At 43.8% G+C, this 25,435-nt stretch overlaps 1 protein-coding gene across 7 annotated transcripts in view; it reads right to left on the reverse strand.

Moving 5' to 3' along the window:
* ASTN2 (astrotactin 2) overlaps positions 1–25,435 on the reverse strand; it is a 1,016,905-nt gene that overhangs the window by 651,023 nt on the left and 340,447 nt on the right. The window lies entirely within an intron of this gene.

Genomic DNA, 25,435 nt, shown 5'->3' on the forward strand with positions numbered 1-25,435 from the left:
AGAGAAGGCTCCCAATTCACATTTCTTCAAATACTTTCTTATCCTTGTACAAGGAGAAAAGGAGAAAGAAAAGGGGTGTCTTGGAAAAAATAAAGAATAAAAGAGGCCGGGTGCAGTGGCTCAAGCCTGTAATCCCAGCACTTTGGGAGGCCGAGGCAGATGGATCACGAGGTCAAAAGATCAAGACCATCCTGGTCAACATGGTGAAACCCCATCTCTACTAAAAATACAAAAAATTAGCTGGGCATGGTGGCGCGTGCCTGTAATTCCAGCTACTCAGGAAGCTGAGGCAGGAGAATTGCCTGAACCCAGGAGGCAGAGGTTGCGGTGAGCCGATATCGTGCCATTGCACTCCAGCCTGGGTAACAACAGTGAAACTCTGTCTCAAAAAAAAGAAAAAAAGAAAGGAAGGAATTATTTGGAAACCTACCATGCGCCACATAGTATAATCATTTGTTGCCCAATTTTTTTGTTTAAACCTCATTACAACACTGTCCATACTTCTACAGATCAAGACAAGGTCCTTGAGGAAACCGAGCTACCTGCCCAAGGCAGGTAAGTGGTGAAGCTGGTAAGTGATGGAGCTGGGATCTTAAGCCAGGTTTGTGTTTGAAGGATGGGTCTTCTCCTATACAACAAAATGAACTGTGTACAATGAGGAGCATGACTTATTTGGGGGGCCAACTCCAGCAGGATTGGCCCTAAAGTGAGGCAGCTGAGGAGTCTGTCCTGCCCTTAACACTGTAACCATGGATTTATTCAAGGTGTCAGCCACGTCAGCCAACCTGCCTGATCCAGTCACCGTTAGAGGATCGTCTTACTTCACACAAGAATAGGGCCACCACTGCCTCTAGACAGCCACCACTCGCAACACTTAGGACCTAAAAAGGAACTTTTTTCCCAATAGCCCCTTAACCTTATTGAGCAAGTGCAGCTTTCTTTTGCTCCCTGGCTCAGAATTCCCTATGAGACTTGTTAAAAATACACTGCTTTGGACCCTGTGTAAGACCTACTGAACACGAATCTCTGGGGGTGGGGTTCAGATATCTGATATTTAAACATTTTTTCCCCAGAATTGTTAACTATTATTTCCACAGATGGAGAATCAGAGAAAGGTCATTTAAAAGCCACATAGTGATAATCTATGCATTCAATACAATCTGCAACAAGCCCCTAGCCATGCCCTTGAGTGCCTACGAATGCTGGTGCCTTCAATTATTTTGATAGTGGTAATGGTAAAGAATGCATGTATGTATGCACTCTTCTAGCCTACTATATAGACATACAGAAGATATTTCTTTAATATTAAGTGTAAAGCATATATTTATGTGTAGAGAAAGGACTACCATTCACATTTCCTGTGTATAGCAGGTTAATTAGGCTTGTAGATAAGACTAGAAACTTATTCATAACCATGTAAATATGCAGGAAGACTAGAGATAAAGAAAATTTTTAAAAGGCTAGCCTTGGCTCCAAACTACCACTTTGACTACTGCCATACCTCTAGTAGTGCAGAGATTAGGTAGAATGTTGTGTGCTAGTCTTGGAAGCTAACCAACCTGTTGCACTGTCTTACTTCAAGTGCATTCCAGAATGAAGGTAATTTTTTTATGGAACAGTCTTGGAATCCAACTGCATTCATGTAGATTTTTATTATATACTTACTATGTCAGGTGTAGTTACAATTAAAATATATTCCACGGTAAGATGTTAACTAGAGCAATTCTTAGACACAGTTTATAACCTAGTCCCTCATAAGGCACACTTCTTTAGGATAAAGAACTATTTGGGGCTTATCTGAACACCTGGTGATATGGTTTGACTCTTACATCCCACCCAAATCTCACCTGGATTGTACTCCCATAATTCCCATGTGTTGCAGGAGGGATCCGGTGGGAGGTAACTGAATCATGGGAGTGGTTTCTTCCACACTGTTCTTGTGGTAGTGAATAAGTCTCACAAGATCTGATGGTGTGATAAGGGGAAACATGTTTAGCTTGGCTCTCGTTTGTTCTCTCTTGCTTGCTGTGATGTAAAATGTGGCTTTCACCTTCTACCATGATTGTGAGGCCTCCCCAGCCACGTGGAACTGTAAGACCAATTAAACCCTTTTTCCTGTATAAATTACCCAGTCTAGGGCATATCTTTATCACCAGTGTGAAAAGGGACTAATACATCTGGATACCTAGGACAGTATTGCAATGTTTTTAGTCCACTAGAAGGGGACAGAGGCAGTGGCTCACACCTGTAATCCCAGCACTTTGAGAGGCTGAGGCGGGGATCACTTGAAGTTGGGAGTTCAAGACCAGCCTGAACAACATGGAGATACCCCATCTCCACTAAAAATACAAAAATTAGCTGGGTGTGGTGACACATGCCAGTAATCCCAGCTACTCGGGAGGCCGAGAAAGGAGAATCGCTTGAACATGGGAGACGGTGGTAGCTGTGAGCCAAGATCCTGCCCTTGCACTCCAGCCTAGTCAACAAGAGCGAAACTCCATCTTAAAAAAAAGAAAAGTGGGCTAGCCTGGGAACACTGCCCTGGAGCATATGTTTGCTTTTATAAGAAAGCACACCCTATATGCCAAATGATCTTACAAATAAATTGCTAGCATCTTAGTGGGCTCCTAATTTGGGTTCCTAAGGGTTGTAGAAAAAACTTACTAGGGTGTTGTGAGCCACAGGACCACAAGTGCTAGATAAAAGCAAAGCTAGCCAAGAGCTATAAATAGTCTGCCAAGTGACCCTAACAAGCTCTCCTATCCACTGGGGCTGCTCCAACAGCTTTCTCTTTTGGATACATGAAAGCAGCTGAAAGGATTGTTTTCCCGAGAGCTTTTTGGCTGCCCTGAGCATGTCAAGGGACTTTGCTGTTTCTAATTATCTCCCTTTATGTTCAGGCCGAGACTTGTTAATACAATAAACCAGCATTTCCAGGATGCGCTCACAACGCAGAAACATCTCAAGGTGTTTTACAAGCAGAAGATCATGTTAAATCAAATCAAATACCAATTAAAGATTAACAGTGGTGTTAGAGAGCTGTTATCATGGTCCAGCCAGGGCCGCTGGGACGGCCAGTGCTGCCTCCAAGCTGCTGCAGTCCAGCTTCCAACCAGATTGCTATTTTGGGATCTACTGGGTATCAGTCTTTGCCTCAGCTCCAGGATTCCAGAATCGTGACACTGGAAAAATGTTAAAGGTCTTCACTGATGATCCTTGTTTTTTCAAATGGGGAAACTGAGGTTTGGAGAGATGGGATGACCCAGCATTACCCAATGTTAAGAATCCAAGCTTCTAAAGATAGAATGCCTTCTGCAGCAACATAAATGGAACTGGAGGCCATTATCCCAAATGAAATAACTCAGAAATAGAAAGTCAAGTACCTCGTCTTCTCACTTAGAAGTGGGAGCTAAACAATGTGTACCCATGGACATACAGAGGGGAATAATAGACACTGGAGACTCCAAATAGTAGGAGGGTGGCAGGGGGGAGGGATGAGAAATTATCTATTGGGTACAATGCACGTGATTTCGGTGATGGGTATACTAAAACCCTAGGCTTTACCACTACACAATATATCCATGTGCATGTAACCCCTAGATCTATGTATTTTAAAAAAAGAATCTAACATTCTTGAGCTACTCTCTAGAGCCCCTAGAGGCTTTCTACTGCTTTTTCTCTACTGTCCGCTTATGGTGGGTTGAATTGTGGCCCCTATAAGACAGGTCTACCTGGAACCTCAGAATGTGACCTTACATGGAAAAAGGGTCTTTGCAGATGCATTTAAGTTCAGGATCTCAAGATGAGATCATCCTCTGTTTAGGAAAGGCCCTGAAGCCAATGACTGGTATCCTTATAAGAGAAAAACGGAGGAGAATGGGAGGCCAACAGGGATTGGAGCAATGCACGTCTAAGACTAGGAACTTTGAGGATTGGTGACAGCCCCCGGAGGATGCGAGGAAGCTACAGAACAGAGTAGACTCTCCCTGAGTATTTCCAGAAGAAACCCATGCTGGAATACCTTGATTTTAGAATTCTGGCCTCAAAATTGAGAGAGAATAACTTTCTGTTATTTTTAAGCCACCAAGTTTGAGGCAATTTGTTACAGCAGCCACGGAAAACTAATATTCCCCTCCTGGAGTGCCTTTCCTCGCATCCTGCACGTGGTGAGAACTTACTTTTTTTTTCGAGACTCAGTATTAGTATAGCCTCCAGCCTGGGTGGAAGTATTCTTGACCGAACTCCCGGAACAGGATTTGCACAAACCTCTTTGATGTTCTTAAGTGTTTATATTTCCATCAAGTTCATCACAGCATCTGTAACTCATTTTTTTAGTTACTTTCTCTCTCCCCTAACTGATCAGAGTTTGTCTGGAGCATGAGCCATCTGTGATTCAGTTCTGGGTAGTAAAGCCAATCGTATACTTGGCCCATAAAGGTGTTGAGGAAATGGCTGCTGAATAAACATGAGTATAAATAAATGACATCATCCTTGTTCTCTTACTCCTTTGTCAGTTATAGAACCCACACCCATTGCAGCTCTATGCCCATCTATCAACCTTTCCTCCTCCCTAAGTTGAAGTCTATCAAAGAGACAGATTTTCAGGCTCAGATATGGGTAGTATAATGTCAAAAATGAAAGCACCAGCTTTGGGGCTAAACAGACATATGCTCTGATTCTGTTACTTCCTAGTAAGTACTTTAATGTCCCTGAAACTCACCTTTAAAATGTCAGTAGAAGATTAAATGAGATAATGCATGTAATGTGGTCAATTACTCCTCTCAGAAGCACCATCACTCCCATTTTACAGATTAAGACATTGAATCAAGAGAGGTGGATTGTTGAGGACTGCACAGAGAGTAATTGCCACTGCAGGACTTGAAATTCATACTATTCAAGTCCAAGTCCTTAAACACTACCTTACACAGAATTATGGGGCCCCCTACAATTCTGTCCATTTGCTAAGTAATCACAAATTATTCTATTGTTTCCAAGAATGAAGCATCTTTGGAATACCACACATCCTTGAATTTATTTTGTTTGGTATTCCAGCTCCTTGGGAGGCTTCTAAATTCATATCTAATACAGAGTTCTCTAGTCTCAGCTGGTTTGAGACACTGTGGATCATAATGCTGAAAGTATGAAAACAAATGCCTTCTGCCCAAACCATCATCTTTCAATTACAAATCACTCTGTCAATTTGGAAGTGCTTCCCTTTGGATGTGAACATCTTGCAGTCTGGCACTAGTTAGAGCTGGGAAGAAACTGAGGGAGGATACGTGAGGAGAGGAAAAGATGAGGGGAAGAATGAATCAAGAAGGGAGGAAGGAGAAAGACAATGGTATTATCAATTTGAACAGACATTTACAGCTCATCTAGGTCAAGGCCCTGTGTAGCATGGTTCCAGGGGCCCTGATTCCCATGGATCTATGGATTGGCATCCAAGTAGTGAAACGGTGGCTCCTGAAGTTGTGAAATATCATGACACAAGGTGCAGCTTTTTTTTTTTTTTTTTTTAAGCAGTGGGTGAAACTAAGGTATATAGAATTGAAGTGGCTCCACTAACAAGCATCAGCAAGATAAGGGCAGAACTAAAAACTCGGGATTCTAATTCGGTGCTCTGTAGCATACAGAGCTACAAAGGGTTAGGTATCCAAATATAAAAGAAAACATGCAGGTATGGACAAAGAGTGTGTTGCAGGTAAGACAAAACAGAGTTAAGACTTGAAAGACGGAAAACAAGATGAAGAAGGGATACAGAGATGAAGAGAGATCAAGACGATATCTACAAAGGAGAAAAAAAGGGACAGAGAACAAAAAGACAGTGGCAGAGAATCTGTGAGAAGCAGAGGCAGTCAAAGACAATATAGTGCAGTGAATCCAAACAAAATGCAAGAGAAAGACTGCCGAAATAAAAACCCATGGTTAGAGAACTGGTTATTCACTCTCCAATGAAATTATCTAATGCATCTCCCTTGCTGGTATGCATGAGGTCCTGGCTTCTTAATAAGTCTCCTGGTTTCCTATGACCAAGCCTGGCTGACCTCCCTCATCACTCATTCTGCGCAGGTTCCTGCCTCCAGGGGTGTCTTCTGCAGGGACTGTCCTGCTTTTCCACTCTACTCCTGGATATTGCTCGGTTCATTCCACCTAATCCTTTGCAATATCAGCTCTTTCAGAAAATCCTCCTAGCACCTCTTCCTACTGTCCATCCTCCATTCTAGGCAGGGTTGGGAGACCCTATTCTGAATCCCACGACACCCCACAAACTCCCATTATATTATTTATCACAATGGACTGTAAATCTCTGTTTTAATGTTATCCTTTTTTTTTAACCCCAACAAAATGTAAATGTCCTAGGGCCAGGAATTAGGTTGGGTTCATCTTATATCTCCAGCAATCTACCACAGGGTGAAAAATAAACCACACACTCAATTCATGACTGATGAATGAATGAATGGACAAACCACTCCTCCTCTCAGGAGTGACAAATTATGTCAACATCCACTGGGGGGTGCTCTTGGGTAACTCGAGCAATGGGCATGGGGAAGCAGACAGTGAATTCCTCTGTTACCAAACCTCAGCAAAGCAGAGAAGGCAAAAGTGATACCAAACTGGAGAGATCCTTCTAGACTTCACCAGGTGAAGCTGAGAACGGAACAAAGCCTGCCCTAGTGGATGAAAGACTAAAATGAAAGTCACAGAAAATGGACTTGAGTCTATGGAACTGGTTAGCTCTGCGGTCTGGGAGAGTCACTCATCACTGAAGGGCAACAGTTCACTTAATTCACACAAGCCCAGGCGATGGCCATTATTATCACCAGCCCTCACCTGCCGGGAATAGAAGGTTGAATGAGCAAGACAGCGTTCTGTTCTGTCGGGGGAAAAACCTTAATAGTACAGGAATGAGGTTATCTGTGATTCTTATTCTAATTGCCAACATGTATTGCATATTTTCTATGTCAAACATGATTCCAAGCACTAGCAATACAGGTCTGAGCAAGTCGCTGCCCCTGTCTCCCATTCTCTAAAGGAGGAGGAGTAGAGACATGTAGGACTAACCATCATTTTAAGAAAGGAGCAAGGGCTTGATGACAAAACAGATACAGGTAGCATGCCATGACGGTGACATTTAGTCTGAGGGGTCAGGAAAAGCTTCAGAAAGGTGGTGACAGACCGAGCAGGACATTTAGGTTTTTTTAGACAGAGCTGGGTCAACATGATACCCTAGGCTGATGGAACAGCCCAGCAGACACTAGCAGGCCAAAATGTGCGGGGCGTGTTTGTGGAAGTGTGAGCAGAAGATGGAATGGAAGTAAAGCCTAGAGAGGCAGATTTGGCTAATATTAACAGCAGGCAGGATGCGCTGTCAGAACAGCAGAAGTGGCAACAGTGGGGGTGGAAGTGGCTGCAGCCACAGGGGCCACAGTAGCAGCTGCTTTGATGGTGCAAAGTGCCAAGGACTATACTAAGGGCTGTGTATACAATACCTCTTTCAGTCCTAGATATCTACGTATCTATCTATATATTATATAAAGACACATACATATGTACATGCACGTATGTGTACATTTGTGCATATGCATAGGAATGTCTATTTTATCAACATGCAGTTTTTATTTCCATTTCTTAAGCGAAGACCATGAGACACAGAGGGGTTAAATAACATATCCAAGGTGAGTAAGCAGCGAAGCCATGATCTACACCGAGATCTGTAAATTTCCAGCGGCTATGCTTTTAAATGCTATGCTACACCTCACCCACTGTCAGGCTAAGAAGTTGAGAATTTATCACAAAGGCCAAGAGGGAGCCATCAGAGGTATCTGATGGAATGACACAATCTAACAAATGTTTTCAGAAGATGACTCTGGGGCTACTCCTACCCCAACAGTCTTGGGCGATCTCTGCCCTCCTATTCGTAATGGAGCCCCTTCTGGGGCAAGAAGGGGTGGACATGGTCCATTTGTAGCAATTCTCAAATCTCCCAAAGGAGTTCAGGATGAGCCCAGCCCCTCTGACAAATGCTCCAGCCTCCCCTGGCCCCAGAGAGTGATTTATCAGCGCAGCGTCAGCGCCTCTGCCCAGCAGCCTATGATCCAAGGCTGGCGGCCCAGGCTGGGGTTTTTAATTAGCTGAGAGAGGGAAGAGTCAAGCCCTCTCAGATGGAAAGAAAGAGAGACACCAAGATGGCTCATAAATCCTGAACCAAGGACCCATTGACTGGAGTCTGCCAGTGGTGGGCAGATGGAGAGGGAGGGGGAGGAGGAGGAGGGGACAGGCTGACTGTCTTTTTGGCCATTTCATGGTCTCCCTTGCTTTCTGGTCCAGACACTACAGGGAGAATGGGAATTCACATTACCTTTTACACAGGAACCCCTGGGATGCACCCTTTTCTCATGTGACTTTGTGACCAGAAGTCAGGGCACCTCATTTTTAGCTCCATCTTTACCACTGAGCTTCTATATAATTTGAGATAAAAAACCACAACAGAAAAACTTTCAGGCTTTGGAGTTAGACACAAGCTTTAATTCTGTGTTCCATGCTGCTTACTAAAACTAACTCAGGCAAGTTGCTTTTCCTCTCTGTGCCTCAGTTTTCTCATCCATAAAGTCAGAATAAGATCTCATATTGCAAGGGCTAAATGAGACAGCACAGGTAAATTACCTGTGTTAAGAAGAGAGGCTCCACCAGTCTCCCGAAGGGACCTTCAGCAGGCATCCCATTTAATTCCAAGGTCATTTTGGATCACCAGACTCATACTGAAAGCCTGCTCCATGGACCCTGGGAATACAGAGTTGAGTGAAGCAGTTTCTGCCCTTTCAGGCTTCAGAGTCTGGTGGAACAGAAAATGAGATGGGCAGTTACAGAGAGTATGAGAAAGGGCTGTGATTGGGGGCAGTACTGAACTCCATGCTGGCACAAAGGAAGGGCACCCGCTGAGCTTGCTGGAGTCTTGGTAAGCATGCTGGGGTGGGAATAGCTGAACTGAGTTTTAAAGAACAAGCTGACACTGTCAAGAGTAAAAAGGCAAGAGAAGATATTCCAGACAGAGAGGACTGTATGAATAGAGTAAGATGGAGCAGAATGGTGAGTACGCTATAGGTCTTCAACATAACTTCTGTTGAATAAAGGAAAGAAGGAAGGAGAAAAAGAGGGAGGAAAAGAAGGGAGGGATTCATCTCATTGGAAGTTTGAGGGGCAGAGAGTTAGAGATGACATTGGCTAAGTGATGTGGACTTTATGATAATGACAAGGAGAAGCCATCAGAAGGTTTCAACAGAAAGTGGTGTTTTCAGATGTGTGTGGTAGAAAGGTCACTTTAACTTTGGGAAGTTGGGATGAAAAGGACAAGAGTGGGGTAAAAAAGACCAGTTAGGAAACTGTTAACAATCATTTAGGTGAAGATGATACCATTTGGTTTAAGGCAGGGGCAGTGGGGATGGAGAGAGGGAGAGCATCTCCTGTAATACAGGATGTAGTCGCAAGCCACACCCGCTTACCTGCCTCATGTTGTCCAGCCCCATCACCATGGCAACAGCCTCTTTAACATCCCTGGCCATAGAGAGATAACAACTCTTACATCTGTTCCTGGAGGTTCTGCCTCTATTTTTTTCTTCCTTTCTTTTTCTTCTTTTTTTCCCTTTGATTGTATCTGATCCAGCCTCACTGGGTAATTGAGTGTTTGAGAGTGAAAAATTATCTCAGCAGCTTGGCCCTTATCTTGACAGCGAAGCAGCACTTTTAATTTAATTTTGTTCAGAGACGCATGGGTAACAAATTTCACTAATCGCCCGGCTGTCGCCCTCCGCATGGTAACGAGCCGTTTGTTACCAGGCAGCCCAGCGTAAATACATGTGGGAGAGCAGGATGGGAGAGAGACAGAGGTTGGGAGGAAACAAGGGACAGACACATCACTATGAGCCAGGCTTGGGATCCTCCATCAGGTGGAGAAACAGAGATGAAAGGCCAGCTGCTTTAGCACAAAGGGAGGAGCTTTGCAGTGACTCACTGGAGCTCCTGTCCTTGTTCTGTCTCCTATCTAGGTGAAATTCTGAACAAGTGACTTAAACTTTCTGTATCTCAGGGTTCTTATCTGTGAGGTGAGGTGGGATGTTCATAACCTCTACCTCTCTGGGTTGTTGTAAAAGTTCAGTGCGGAGCTATAAAGTGAGTAAACAATATCCTGGCCGGGCATGGTGGCTCATACTTGTAACTCCAGCACTTCAGGAGGCCAAGGCAGGTGAAGTGCTTAAGCCCAGGAGTTCAAGACCAGCCTGGGCAACATGGCAAAACCCCATCTCTACTTAAAATACAAAAATTGGCAAGGCATGGTGACAGGTACCTGTAATTCCAGTTACTTGGGAGGCTGAGGTAGGAGAATCGCTTGAACCCGGCAGGTAGAGGCTGCAGTGAACTGAGTGCCACTGCACTCAAGCTTGGGCAACAGACAGACACTCTGTCTATATATATATATATATATATTCCTAAGAATGGTGCCATGATATTCTTGAGGCTGCTAAGGACCTTAAAAAAAAAAAAAACCCGGCCCTTCCTCCAATGTTTGAAATACCTTCAGAAAATCCTCCTCAGATTATTGCTCGAATTTTGCTTGCATTCATTGAATGATGGGGAACTCACTCACTATAGAAGCAGACAAGAACTCTGACTCTCAGAATTGTGTTGCTCATGCTGATACGTAATATGCATCCTTCAAGCTCCATCCTAGGTTAGCCCAGCCCTGCAGTCTTGACTTCCGTAAAGAGTAAATATGTACCCTCCTTCCTAGGTGAGCTCCTCCCTTAGATTTGTATATAGAAATAATATTGTGTCTCACCACACCCAAGTCTTCTTGTTTCCAGCTAAAAATATCCTGTAGAATATCAGAGCTAGCAGTCTTTATAAGTCACATGGCACAACATTACACTTTATATATTAGGAAACTCAGGTCCAAAATGAGGAAGAAAATTGAAAACGTTGTTATTTTTTGAGCACCTATTATGTTTTCTCCTTCTTTCCAGATTTCCATCATGATTTCATCAGGCATCTATATGCATATTTTTCTCCACTGAAGAGAAAATCTCCATCCTTGATTTCTGCTCTTTCTGCTTCTCAAAGCCCTTACTTCAAAGCACTCCAGCCATGGACACATGACTCACAGTGCATTATCTTACTTTTGTTAAAAAATAAAAACAAAAAGCACCTTGTTATTAGAAGCTTTGAACTGAAGAATCAGGAAAAAACATTACAGAATTATAGTCTATTTAACCAGAGAGAAACTGAGGCCGAAGAATTTAATTGATCTGACATTATTATTTATTGTGCCCTCTACAGCTTGAAAATGCCTGGAGAGAAGACGCCGCTAGTCTTACTGATCTATGCCTTGGTTCCTTAAGGCAATGATTCTCAGCTATGGCTGCTGCTGGAGAGCTTTTAAAAAGCAGGGCGGGTGCAGCAGCTCACACCTGTAATCCCAGCACATCCGGAGGCCATGGCGGGAGGTTCACTGAAGTCCAGGAGCTTGAGACCAGCCTGGGCAACATAGTTGAGATTCTGCCTCTACAAATAATTAAAAAAAAATTGGCCGGGTATGGTGGTGTGTGACTGTGGTCCCAGCTACCTGGGGGACTGAGGAAGGAGGATTGCCTGAGGCTGGGAGGTCAAGGCTGACATGAGCTGTGATGATGGTACCACTGCACTCCAGCCTGGGTGACAGAGTGAGACCCTGTCTCAAGAGAGAGAATAAGATGAAGAAAAGAAGAAAGAGAGACAGAGGAGAGAGGACACAGACAGAGAGAGAGAGAGAGTGAGAAGAAGAAGAGGAGGAGGAGGAGGAGGAGGAGGAGGAGGAGGAGGAGGAGGAGGAGGAGGAGGAGAGGGAGGGAGGGAGGGAGGGAGGGAGGAAGGGAGGGAGGAACCAGCATGCCCAGGCTCTACCCAAGCCTATTAAATCAAACTCTGGACTGAGGTCCAAAGTTAGGTATTTGTCATTTAAACCTAAGTGTGTTAATTATGCAGACAGGGTTGGGAACCATGATACAAGGGGAAAGAGTCCTTTACTCACAACATCATGCTTCGAGGACAGAGAAAAAGGACATTGTTGTCATGGTACAGAACCCTTTCCAACTGGATATTTACTTTTAATTTTTCTTTCTCTTTCTTCTCTGTTTTTCACGATTAAGTAAAGGTGAGATACATTCATACCGCTGAGGATTCCAAGACCAGATACACGATGGCTTGAATAAATGAAAAGAGGGATGAACAATGTTTTTCAAGATTTTGGATCAATCTAACAGTATAAAAGACAATTGAGATCCGCTGCCCTAGTTACAGAAACACAGCCTCCTCGTGTGTAAGCTAAAGTGGTTGGAACTAAGGCTACCATTTGTTTATCATTTACCATCTTCTCCAGGACCTGTGTTAAGTTTGGTGCTTGTATTATTACAACTCGCAACCACTCTTAGAAGAAGGAACTACAAGAATGGCTATTACACCGCTGAGAAAATCATGGGTTGGTTCGACTGACCTCCTAGAGTTCACACTGCCCAGGACACATAACTATGTGTGTTTGACTCTGAAGACCACAAATAAACACTGCACATTAAACTACCTCCAGCAAATCCACCCACCTCACATCCCTTTCAGGAACAGGTAGAGGATAAATAATAAACAGAAGGGCAAATACATGTACAATATTTAACATTGTGATTCACCTACATATTTCTTTTTTAAGTGAGTTCATTCATTCATCCTTAAATGGTTGTGGTTTGTAAATTCTGCCCTTCTTCAAAAACTCATGCTTCATTCACACTTACCTGGCTGTATAATATTCTCTCAAGCCGGTCCATCATCATTTACTTAGTCATCCTCCTATTGTTGGACATTTGGGTTCATTCTAATTTTCCTGTATTAGAGATTATGCTACAATGACTATATTTAGGTTTGGAGCTTCAAGAAAAATGCACAGAGTCACAGAAGAAACATGGTAGTATAATGCCTAGTGAAAAAAACACCAGTATAAATGTGTGTGAAGATTATGGGTATAAGGATAAGAAACAGTGTGCAGGAAATGAGGATGGGGAAGAAATGAAATGAGCTCTTTAGATGTAGAAGGTTTTCATTCGTTTCTATTTTTCTACATCCCTTTAGTATAATTATTACATTACTTTACATTGGTTGAGGAAAATGTCAAAACAATGAGCATATCACCACCAGTAAGGTTGAAACACTCAGGTCCACAGATGCCCTTAGAGCAGAGAGATGAGCTTAGGAGTCAGTGGTCTTGACTTTTTTCACAGACAGAAACCTAGGAAGAAGCTTCCTAAGGGCTGGAGCCATGTCTTGCTAACCCCTGACACCCCAGAGAACCACACCGCTCCTAGAATCTACAATGTGTGTTAAATGAACACAAGCGTACAATTTCAGTGCTGTAAGAGGCCTCTGAGGCAATACATTCAAACATCACACCCAAGTTTAATAGAAAGAGAGCCAAGGGGACTTGCCCAAGGTTCTCCAGCGTTGTAGCTCCTGAATCAGGGTTGAGGCCACTTTTTCTAAAGTCTACTCCAATTAGAAGAGGCAGATGGCAAATTTGCCCAGTGGGAGCCGTGGAAGAAAAGCCCTTTGCCAGTTTAACACAGAGTGGGTTTGACTGAGTGACTTGGGGTACTGCACATTGTTATACCTGCTGAGCGCCTTGCATTGTTAGTTGCAAATCTCCCCTGAATCCACTTGTTCCGTAGTCTCTCAGCTGTTCTCATGACAAATGCCCCTGGGCGGTGGCATCTGTCTTTTTCACATGGAGCACTAGTTTTATTTGCATCAAAGATGTTGAGGGAAGGACATTTTCTTCCCAGAATCCATGAATAAGAAACATACCCTCAGCCCTTTCACTTTCCAGTCTACACCCTCTCCTACAATGGTTTCCTACTTGCCTTTATTTACCACCATGTAGGAGGCAGAATTTTAAAATAGCCTCCAACATACACACCCCCTGCACACTTTCTGTATATTTCCCTTAATGTGAGTGCCACTGTGACTGTGATAGGACATCACTCCATAATTAGGTTACATTCTATAACAGGGGTGAAAGAATTTTGCAAATGTACTAAAGGTCTCAAATCAGTTGACTTTGAGTTCATCAAAAAGAAGTTCGTCTTGGGTAGGCCTGGCTGAATCAAGTGAGCTCTTAAAAGAGACTAGGTCCTTGAAGAAAGAGAGTCCAAGTGTGATGATCTGCTGGCCTTGGATAAGCATGCTGTGAACCACCTACAGGGAGGCATGCAGCAAGGGCTTCAGAGTGGCCTCTAAGATCTCAGACTAGTCCCTGCTGACAGCAGGCAGGAAAACAGGTGCATCATTCATACAGCTACAAGGAAATGAATTCTACCAACAGCCACATAAGCTTGGAAGAGGACCCTGCAAGTCAGCTGCAATGGTAGTCCACTGACCCCTTGGTTTTAGACGCTTACATGAACCTGAGTAAAGAACCCAGTTGTGCCATGACTGGACTTTGACCTACAAAACTGGGAGTTAATACATGCATGTTGTTTGAAGCTGCGATGTTTGTATCTACTGGTTACTCATAGAAAACTAATATACGACCACTGAGTGCTGACTCCCACACTCTCCCCTCAACTGGAACACTCCTGAGCTCAGATCTGGTTGGCAAATGTCACCATGTGAATGGGTCACAGGCACCTCAAGGCAGCAGCTCCAAAATCCAGCTCATCTCTTTCTCTCCTGAGCACCTACTCCTCCCTCCTTGCCTGGCTATGTGATTCTCCCAGTTCCTATGCTGGAAACCAGTGTTCATTTCCAGCAAGCTTTAGCGGCTCACCTTCTTGGAGCCAGTCTGTCACTGGGTTCCTCTAACTGTATTTTTAACATGTTCCTGATATCCAAACCCTACCATGCCCACCCAGAGTGTCCCCATTCTACCCCAATAGCCTCCTAACTAGTATCCCTGCCTTCAGTCTTTCTTCCAGTTCTTCCTCTTCAGTAGAAAGAGTAATCTTCCTAAAACAGAAATGAAGTAATAGATCCCTTCCTTCAACAATAAATCCCTTCCTGGAAGCAGTGGGCAGGAATCACCTGAGGTCAGGAATTTAACACAAGCCTGGCCAACACGGTGAAACACCATCTCTACTAAAAATATAAAAAATTAGCTGGGCATGGTGGTGCAGGCCTGTGGTCCCCGCTACTAGAGAGGCTGAGGCACGAGAATCGCTTGAACCTGGGAGGTAGAGGTTGCAGTAAGCTGAGATCGCGCCACTGCACTCTAGCCTGGGTGACAGAGTGAGACTGTCTCAACAAAACAAAACAAAACAAAATAAAAAATACCCTCCTAGACTTGCCATTTCATGGGAGGTTCAAGTGTAAGCTTTTTTCTACTCACAGGGACATGCCTTTTTTTTTTTTTTTTTTTTTTTTTTTTTTTTTTTTTTTGAGATAGAGTCTTGCTCTGTTGCCAGACAGGAGTGCAGTGGTGCAATCTCAGCTCACTGCAACCTCCGCCTCTGGGCTCAAGCAATTCTCCTGTCTCAGCTTCCCGAGTAGCTGGGACTACAGGTGTGTGCCACACCCAAATAAGTTTTGTATTTTTTGTAGAGACGGGGTTTTACTATGTTGGCCAGGATGGTCTCTATCTCTTGACCTCGTGATCTGCCCACCTTGGCCTCCCAAAGTGCTGGGATTACAGGCATGAGCTACAGAGCCACTGGGCCCAGCCCATGCCATTTTTTAGAACTTGGCCATCTCCCATCCATCTTTCAGGTATAAGCTGTAGTATCGGCTTCCCAAAGCTATAGTTCATGAGTCTCCTGATTACATTAGCTCCTCTTTTCATCAGAGGCAGTCCTCACAGTTTGGAATAATATATCCATTTGAGTGTCTATTTGTGAAATACACTCTCCTTTCCCTTTTTCCTCTGGCATAACTAGAAATTTCATAAGGAAAGCCACCCTACTGGTCTATTGCCCACCATGTTCCTGGCCTTTAGCAAAGAGTCTCAGATATTTAGCAAACATTAGTTGATTATGCAAATGAAAAAATGAATAAACTTGGCATTTAGTCAAAGCCTTTCTCAATCTAGCTGAATTTATCCTTCCCAGACTTTTTCTCACTGTCTTCCTTCACATACCTTATATTCTAATAACACATGACACCATTTAACCATCACAAAAACCCTGCGAGATAGAATTATCATTTCCATTTTTGAGAGGAGGAATTCCAGGCCTGGGAACATACCTTCACTTGCCCAAAATCTCCCAAACTGAAAGTCAGGGTTAAATAAGGTCATGCATTCAAGCATCTCAAACGGCCGGTGACATACTGCGGGTGCCCATGGACAGTGGTATGTCATGGGCTGTTTATCTGGAAAAGAGTTTTCCAGGAGTAAGAGAACCTGGCCATCTCACAGGATTGGGAAGAAAGGGGATGACAGAGTGTTCTTGCTTGGGGCGGGAAGCAAAGAGTCACAGTCTCTCATTCTAAGGAAAGGCAGGTGGGGGAATCCTGCTGAGCCTAGTTGGAAAACAAGAAAGCGAGAGAGACTGATTATTTCTTCTCGCTAGTGTAAGCAACTAAAACGACATGTTTGCTTTATCGCCTTTGGTCTCCCATTTGATTCCTGACAGCCATCTCCCTCCCTTCGATGGCGGGCTGTCAGGTGCTGAGCTGGCTGGCATTGCACAGGAAGAGGAGTACTGAGAGCAATTTAAACAGTATTTCAGGGACCGTCATGGGCTGGGGGAGGGAGTTTTTGTAGTTAGCTGGCTTTCTTTCTGCATTCAAGGAACACTCATTTGCCAAGACTCCTTGATGTTTCTGTGGGTTTGGGCAGAAGTAGTTCAGAAGGGATCTTTAAGAAAAAAAAAAGCCAATGTCTATTTTCTTTGAGGTTTGAAGGAAGGGAGAGAAGAGAGACAGGAGCTTTTTAAGCTCATAACAATTTCAGAATACATAATTTTCTCTTCTCTAATGTCTCATTAAATAGGGCCAAATGCAGACGTAGATCAAAGCTAGGCTTCTGTATTTTACTGCATTTTAACTCCCAGTTTCTCCATCCATGAGAAAAACTAGAATATCTCCAGAAAGTCTGTATGAACTACTAGAACCTTCTGGAGGAAGGTGTTCACTCCTACAAATCACAAACAGATAAACATTTGAGCAAGAGTTATCGTAAGCAAAAATGAGCGAAAAATCTACAAGGTTCTCCTAGGGGACAGTTCTGGGGGACTGTGACCACGAACAGTCTTTGGAGTCAACCGAAACCCAATTCAAGCCACAGCTATGCAACTTATTTGTTCCATTATCTTGAAGAAGCTTCTCTGCTTAGTTTTAATTTTGTTCTTTCAAATGAGACAAGGACAACAACTGGTTGCTAGGAAGATTAGTGAATGTGCAATAGACCTGACCCAAAAGTGACACTTAATACATGGTTACTGTAAGTAGTTATTCCCTTTCTCATTGTTATCCAAGTTCCAGGCTTGGGAAATGGGGGGATGCACTCCATACGGACCCAAAGCCAGGATGGGAATTGAAATGTGCTATTGGCTCATATATATAAAGGAAGCTCCAGAGTGGTGGTTCTTAATGCTGGCTGATATTTAATAATTAGAATCTGGAAAGGATATTATACTTATAACCAGAGTTTTGGCCAGACAGTTCCTTGAAATGGGGAGGAGGCTGATTCTTGGAACTGGCATTTTTAAAACTGATGCTGAGATTCATTTAGGCTACAGAACTACCCAGCCCTGACAGCTCTTCTTCCCACACAGCTGAGGATACCTGCCCTACCATTGGTTCTGCCCTGCTCGGTTCTAGAACTCATCATTCTCCCAAGTAGGAAGCAGCAGAGTACCCAGCCTCCTCTTCAGGCCCTAAATATACAGCTTCTCCAGCTGACCTTACTGTCTTCCATTTCTGGAAAGGAATCCTCTTCCTTGGGCCTCGGATGTTGTAGTTTGCTTTGTGCCTGCCCTCCCCACCCGCCATAACCCTTCACCATCTAGTGCATCATCCTCGGGGAAGATACTGGATTGTTTAGACGATTTCTAGAAAATGGTCTTTGAATCCTAGCCTGTGGCTAAGTTCTTACTTCTTACTGACAGTCTCCCCAGTGGTGTGCTGGTAATTGTTTCACAATGGGCTCTCTGAGCAAGAGCAGGCAGCTTCCATTTTAAGTACTTTCCAGTTTCCATAGTATGAATCTTTCTCCCATGGCTGATTACAAGCTCCCAAACTGGCATCACTCACAGCAGAGTTGGGACGAGAGGAGCACAATAGGCTCTCAACAAACTGGAATGGGCTGGCCTCTGCACAGCACTGCAAGTCCTCCTTGTCATACATTTTCCTACCTGACCAAATACCAGGCCCCCACTGTTGGTGGTTCCCGGGGAGGGCTGGTCCTATGGATGCTGCTTTTTGTCTTCCATATTGAACTAACTTCTCAGGGCCTGACCTGGTTCTGACCACCACTATTTCTGGTCCCAGCCCCTCCCAGGCTACCTTTCCTCACCATTGCAGGGATTACAGAGTTGACACCAGGAAGTTCTCGGGGGTATGATCAGGCTCCCTGTGTCAGACACAGATATGGGCATCCTCTTCCTATCTCTTAATGAGTACATACCTTGTGTCAGGCACTGTTGTATGCACTTTACAGGATTTATCTCATTTATTCTTACAATGGCCTGACTAGATTTTGAAATCAAATAGCTTAAATGCAAACTCAAGCTTCTCTTAACTCATGGCAGCCCTAGGAAAGTGAGCCCTCTCAATTCTTAGTTTCGTCACCTATAAAATGGAGAGGGAAAAATAATCCCTTCTCCTGATATTGTTTAGAATAATGTGAAATGATACATTTAGAGAGCACAGATCAGCATAGAGATAATTCAATAAAACGAATACAGTTTCTTCTGTTCTTTTCCTCTCTTTCATTTCTTGTTGAATCCATTTCTGTTATGGCCCCTAGAATGGTTTTATTGTGAACTCACAGAATGTCAAGTTCTATCTTGCTGGTTGACAGATAGGAAACTGAGGCCCAAAGTCTTGCTCAAAGCCCCTTAACCAAACAAGAGTACACCTAGGATTAAAACCCAAGGCGTAGGACTTCCACTGATTTCATGAAATTCTCTTTCCCAACATTCATGACATTCTCTTGCTTTGCTCTTCTTCCTCCTGTCCCTCACCTAGCACTCTTCCCCCTGGCTTTCCACCCTGTCTTAACTTCCCCCCGCTTTCTCTATATCCATGTCCAGGCTCTGTAATAACCAGATAAACTCACCCCCTGAAGGTGCTGGTACACTCACCTGTGGGTCCTCAAGCTAACCGCTTTCCTTGAGCCCCTAGTCATGTTGTCCTCGGTGGGAATCCCTGCATGGAGGGAGTTGCAGGCCAATCTGCCCCACATCTCTGAGACCATTTCCTCTCCTTAAAGCCTAGCCCTCTCTTCCAGGTTACTCTGGCTACAGGGCTTTAGAGGCTGATAGAATGCTGACTGATCTGTCTTCAGTGTTTACTCTGTTCTGAGTAGCAGGTCCTGGGGGTGTGCTCTGCAGGCTGGAAGAGGGTAGCCAGTAGATCTGCCCAGGAACAAGGTTACCTTTAGGCAAGAAGCAGAGGATGGTGAAGTGAAAAGCTGCATCACAATGTCCCCAAGAGGCTAGGCCTACAAAACTCACATTTTCAACAAAAATATTTATTGTTTTCCTTTTCTTTCCTTTTTTTTTTTGAGACAGGGTCTCACTCTGATGCCCAGTTTGTGGTGCAGTGGTGTAATCACAGCTCACTGTAGCCTCGACCTCTGGAGCTCAAGCAATCTTCCAGCCTCAGCCTCCTAAGTAGCTGGGATTAAACGTACTTGCCACTACATCTGGCTAATTTTTTTTTTTTTTTTTTTTTTTTTTTTTTTTGTAGAGATGGGGTTTCATCATGTTGCCCAGGCTGGTCTGGAACTCCTGGGCTCTAGTGATCTTTGGTGCCCCAAAGTACCGAGATTACAGGAGTTAGACATTGTGGCTGGCCACTATTGTTTTTCTAGAAGGAAGATTAATTTGCAAGCCAGTACATTAGAAAGAGGCCCTAGAGCCTGTGTGGCTCAGGTAATGATGTGCTATGTGTAATTGGCTAGCAATAAAAAAATCACATGGTGGACACACTGGGCTAAGCATTTTCTCTGCTTAGGTTATCTCACTTAATCCTCATAACAAGCCCAAGGGAGAACAAAAGGACAACTACTATACTCATCCTCCTTTATCCAAGAGAAACTGAGGTCAGAGAACAAATGTGTCTTGCCTTAAGTTCTGCAATGCTAGGAAATGGCAGAGCAAAGATTTAAACCCATGTCTACTGATTCCAATGCCTATGTTCAACATAGAAGCCCTACTATTTTCTGGGTGTATTACTGGAAACAATTTCAACATGACAAAGTTGCAAAGATAAGAAGAGTACAAAAAAATGCCCATCTATCTTTGGCCTAGCTTCACCTGTTGTTAACATTTTACCCCATTTGATTTTTCATTTGAGGAGATGACATTTTTAACCTTGAGGAAAATGCTGCCTTTCTCTGAGTCTTAGTTTCTATGAGCATAAAATAGAAGATTGAATGGATTTCCCTTCCAGCTAAAAAGAACCTTGCTGTTTGATGAGAAGTGATGGATAAAGGATGAGGTAAGCCCTTTGTCAGTGGTCAAGGCACAGCTGCTGCCTCTTACTTGAGTCTCATTTTCCATCATTCCTGCACATGAACTTGGGTTCTACTCAGTTCTGGCATCTCTCCTCCACCCCCTTCCCAAGTGTACCATGTACTATCCGCCCTCACACCTTGGCAGGTACCATTCTGCAGATGCTCAGCTTTCATTCCATCCCATTTTCATTTCCTGGAGTCTCTGATCCATTTCTGGACTCACTGCTTATATTTCATAACAGAAGGCTTTGGTTCCCAAAGGCCTCCTCTGCAGATAAGGCTTGAACTTTTCCTCACCTGTTCTTTTCCTCGAAAACAGGATTAAACTGTGTGTGTGTGAAGTGGGGAGGGGTGGAGAATCATAAAGAAAAGTCACATATTCATATATCTTAGCACAAAGTTTTGCTTATGGATTCAGTGGTTCTTATTTACAGAAACTCCCAGCTTAGAAATTGCCATGTTAAAACAAGCAACTAAAACAAATAAGCCAACCAGTAGCATTCATGCTCTGGTTCTTTCTGCTGGAGAACTAAGCAGCAAAGCTTAGAGGAAAGTACATGAGATTGAGAATCAGAATACCTGGATTTCTGTAAATGGCTGAGCAACCTGGAAATGAGAAAAGTGAGGTACAGAGAGGGAGAGAGGTGCACCCAAATCCATACAGCACAGAGCTAGGCTGGGAGGCTCATGCTGGGTACTTGCACTGCCGAAATGGTCCAGCGGCTATAACTGTTCTGTTTCCTGCTCAACATTGTGCTCAGGGATGGGCAAACCACCTGCACTTCTGATCTGGACCTTCAGCTATACACACATTTATTCTGATTAGCAGTGCTTCCCTGTGTGAGTCTGCACACTCCTTGCCTCCAGAGACTGTAACCACAGTGAGGTTGAGTGCTGAGGCCCCATTTTCACACTGCCCAGCAGCACGGTTAGTTGAGTCACTTATTTCACAAATACAGGTTAAACTACAATGAGGTTCAGCTTTGATGACATAAGACGTAAATATCCTTGTATGACAATAGGAAAGTTGAGGCCCTGAGAGAGCATAGGCTTGCCAAGTGTCGCTAAGCTAGTTGATGGTGAGGTATGGCCTTGAACACCTTGAGTCCAACATTCTTTGCCTATGGAGTATCATCTCCAATGAATATATGTTAAATTCTTCCCAGTAGTAACTATTACAATAGCTAGTTTGTTACTGAATTCTGTAAAATACCATCAGAATCGGCACACTTAAAACAATGATATACTGGAGGGTTATTTAGTTGATCAAACACAGAAAGCCTTGCAGGACAAATGGACTCTTTTATTTATTTTTTGTTTGTTTCCATTCTTTATATTTTATATTTTTTACATAAGTTATTGGGGTATAGGTGGTACTTGGTTGCATGAGTAAGTTCTTTAATGATGATTTGTTAGATTTTGGTGTACCCATCACCTGAGCAGTGCACCCTATTTGTAGGCCTTTATCCCTTGCCCCCCCACCCTTCCCCTCAAGTCACCAAAGTCCATTGTATCCTTCTTCTGCCTTTGCATCCCCATAGCTTAGTTCCCACATATCAGTGAGAACATACGATGTTTGGTTTTCCATTCCTGAGATACTTCACTTAGAATAGTAGTCTCCAATCTCATCCAGGTTGCCGTAAATGCTGTTAATTCATTCCTTTTTATGGCCAGGTAGTATTCCATTGTGTGTGTGTGTGTGTGTGTGTGTGTGTGTGTGTGTGTATACACCACAGTTTCTTTATCCACTTGTTGGCGGATGGGCAACAAATAGACTCTTTTAGACAGCATGATCATATATGATTTGGGGTTAGACTTATTTCACAGAGCCTGGTGAAACTGTATGCATGCTTCCTGGACCAGACATACAGGTGAGGCTAAGATGTCGATGGTTTAAGACAGGAGTCAGCTAAGGTTCATGGGTGAAATCTGAACTAGCACCTGTTCTTAAACATAATGTTTATTAGAATATATTTATGTCCACTCATCTATGTGTTGCTTATGGCAGGTTTCATGGTCCAACAACAAAGTTGAGGAGGTCCAACAGGGACTGGAAGGCCTGCAAAGCTGAAAATGTTTGCTAACTGCTGCTCCTTATTTAGGAAATCCCACCAGACACACATATCTTGTTCTCTCCAACTATGTTTCCCCATCTATCTCCTCTTTTCTACTTCCTTCCATTATCCATATTGATGGCTATACACATATCTTGTTCTCTCCAACTATGTTTCCCCATCTATCTCCTCTTTTCTACTTCCTTCCATTATCCATATTGATGGCTATAGTTCTGTGCTTTGGGATGAGGTTCTACCTGACTATACCAGACACCCCATCAAAGTAGTCCCATTCTCCTTTCAAAGAACTTAAGGCTTGACAAAAGTACTTCCAGACTACACAGCAAATCTTTTTCATAAGGGATCCTATTGCTGAAAATGGGATTTCAGCTGATTTCGGTTGGAGCTCAGAATGTTTGGAAGGGAAAGAAAATATGAGAAGAAAGAACAAATATTTCTTGAGCATCTTCAAGTAAGACCCAGAATCTTCTACTCTGTGCTTACTTGGTAAGGCAGGTGTCAACAGCTCCATTTTATGCAAAGGGAAGCACCCAGAGGTTAAAATGCATCCAGAGTCACATGGAAGGGATGATGAGGTGAGGTCAGGACTCACAGCCAGCTCTGGCTGAGTCTAATGCCAATTCTATTCTTCTCATGGGATATGCTGAGAGAGATCTATGTACAAACACTTGTTAGATGCTTGCTCTCTCTTTCCCCTCCATGTCCCACTCCCCACCACCATTCCCCAGTGTAACTTTTTCTGCCACGCAGTCTGGCCTGGTTACACCATTCCCAGAAGGCACACATGACAATCACACTCCAAGAACCCAGGCAGAGTGTGTTTTTCACCACCAATGCTCAAGCCCTCTTGCTACGGCTGGGCATGGCCTTCCTGATGGCCTTGAAGTGAAAAAATAGGAAGAGGTAATGTTATAAGTAGAATTTTCAAGGCTGCAAAAGAAGTAGCACTTGAATATAAATTTCCTCAGCAAGGCAACTCACTTCTGTAGAAGGGTGAGGCTCACAGGTGGAACAATGGCGAGTGCACACCTGGACAAGGAGTGGGAGGTACTTATGCCTGACTGAGGTCGCCCCTACTGCTGTGTTGTTCCCCTATTGGCTAGGGTTACCAAGCACCGTCTAGTCTAATTCCTATTGGCTATTTTAAAGGCAGCAGAGGTATGAGCCGGAGCGGCGGGGTGGGTAGTTTGGCGGGAAGGACAGTTACGGGCAGGTCAGAGCAGGTAAGCAGGGGTCAGAGCAGGTAACCAGGATGAGTCAGGATGGAGGACGGGGCAGGGGACCAGTGGAACAGATGTGAACTACTGATTAGAACTGGTGGAAAAGGTTGTTCACTGAAACTACAAGGAAGTTAAACTTTAAAATAGAGAATTAAAGAATAAGACAGCTGAACACACTGACATACTGAGTCTTTGAAGAGAAATGGGGTTCACTATATCTAACGGTAAGGCCCCAGCTCTGCTTACCAGGAGCAGGAAAAATAATGAAGGAGAGCATGTCCTTTTCCAGCAAGCAGGTATAAAATGAGAGAAAACAAGAGGGGCAGACAGAAAAGCAGCCTCCATCCTGAACACCTATAAGCCAGACATTGTGCAGGTGTTTCTTTCACCTACTATTCGTCAATCATTCAAAATATTCACCCAGTGCCTGCTATGGGCCCATCCCTGTGCTCGGTGCTGAGGATAAAACTGGACAAAATGACAATGTGTCTATCCTTATGAAGTTTCCAGTTCAGTGGAGGACACAAACAGTACCCAGGAAGCATATCAGTAAATGTAAAATTATAGTGGCAACCAAGTCTACAAAAGGGGTACATCACAGCATCTGGTACAGAACAAGACAGGGAAATTAACTCAGGTACAGACGGCTTTGCAGAGAATATGCCATTTAAGTGGAGATCTCAGGTGAGTCGGGGGGTGAACAAGTCAAAAGGCAGGGAAGAGCATGCCAGAAGACAAGTGCTGTGATGGCTGTGGCAGGACAGATGCAGGAGAGCTGGGGAAGAGGCCCCAGGGGCAAGGGGTCAAGGGAAGGAGCAGGCAGAGCCCAGGGGAGAGAGGTAGGGCAAGGCCATTCAGGATAGCAGGTGTGACAGGGAGTTTTCATTTCATCCTGAAAGCAAAAGGAAAGCATTGAAAGCTTCTAAGGGGAGAAGCAACAGGATTCCTATTTACATTTGTAAAGATGATCACTCTGGCTACTAGATTGAGAATAGGCTGGAGCACAGCAAGGGAGACCATTAGAAGGGACTTTTTAGCAGTTTGAAAGCAAAGGATGCAGGTAACAGGGACTAGGATGGCAGCAGTGGAGAAGGGGAGAACTTGTTGGCAGAAGTTGAAGTTATAAAGAAGACACTCCTTATTTTATTTATTCTACACAATGACCCTGTGAGGGAGATGTGGTGACTCCATTTTAAAGACGGGAATTTGAGAACACTGGTTCATGTCCCATGGATGAAAAGAGGCAGAGCCATGTCTGAGACCCAGGCAACTTTCCAGCGTCAGCTCTTTCAGGAAGCCCTCCATATTTAGCTGCTGTTCATCATGTCTTATTCTCCCAAAGCTGGGATAACCTGAAATGCTCAGTTCAGTAACTTTGTCTTCCTAAATCCTCTAATATCTGAAATAGTCTGAACTGCAGTGCAGGACCCCAGGAATAACTTCACCAGTGCTGGTCG

Source organism: Callithrix jacchus, chromosome 1, assembly GCF_049354715.1.
Source record: "Callithrix jacchus isolate 240 chromosome 1, calJac240_pri, whole genome shotgun sequence".
NCBI lineage: Eukaryota > Metazoa > Chordata > Mammalia > Primates > Cebidae > Callithrix > Callithrix jacchus.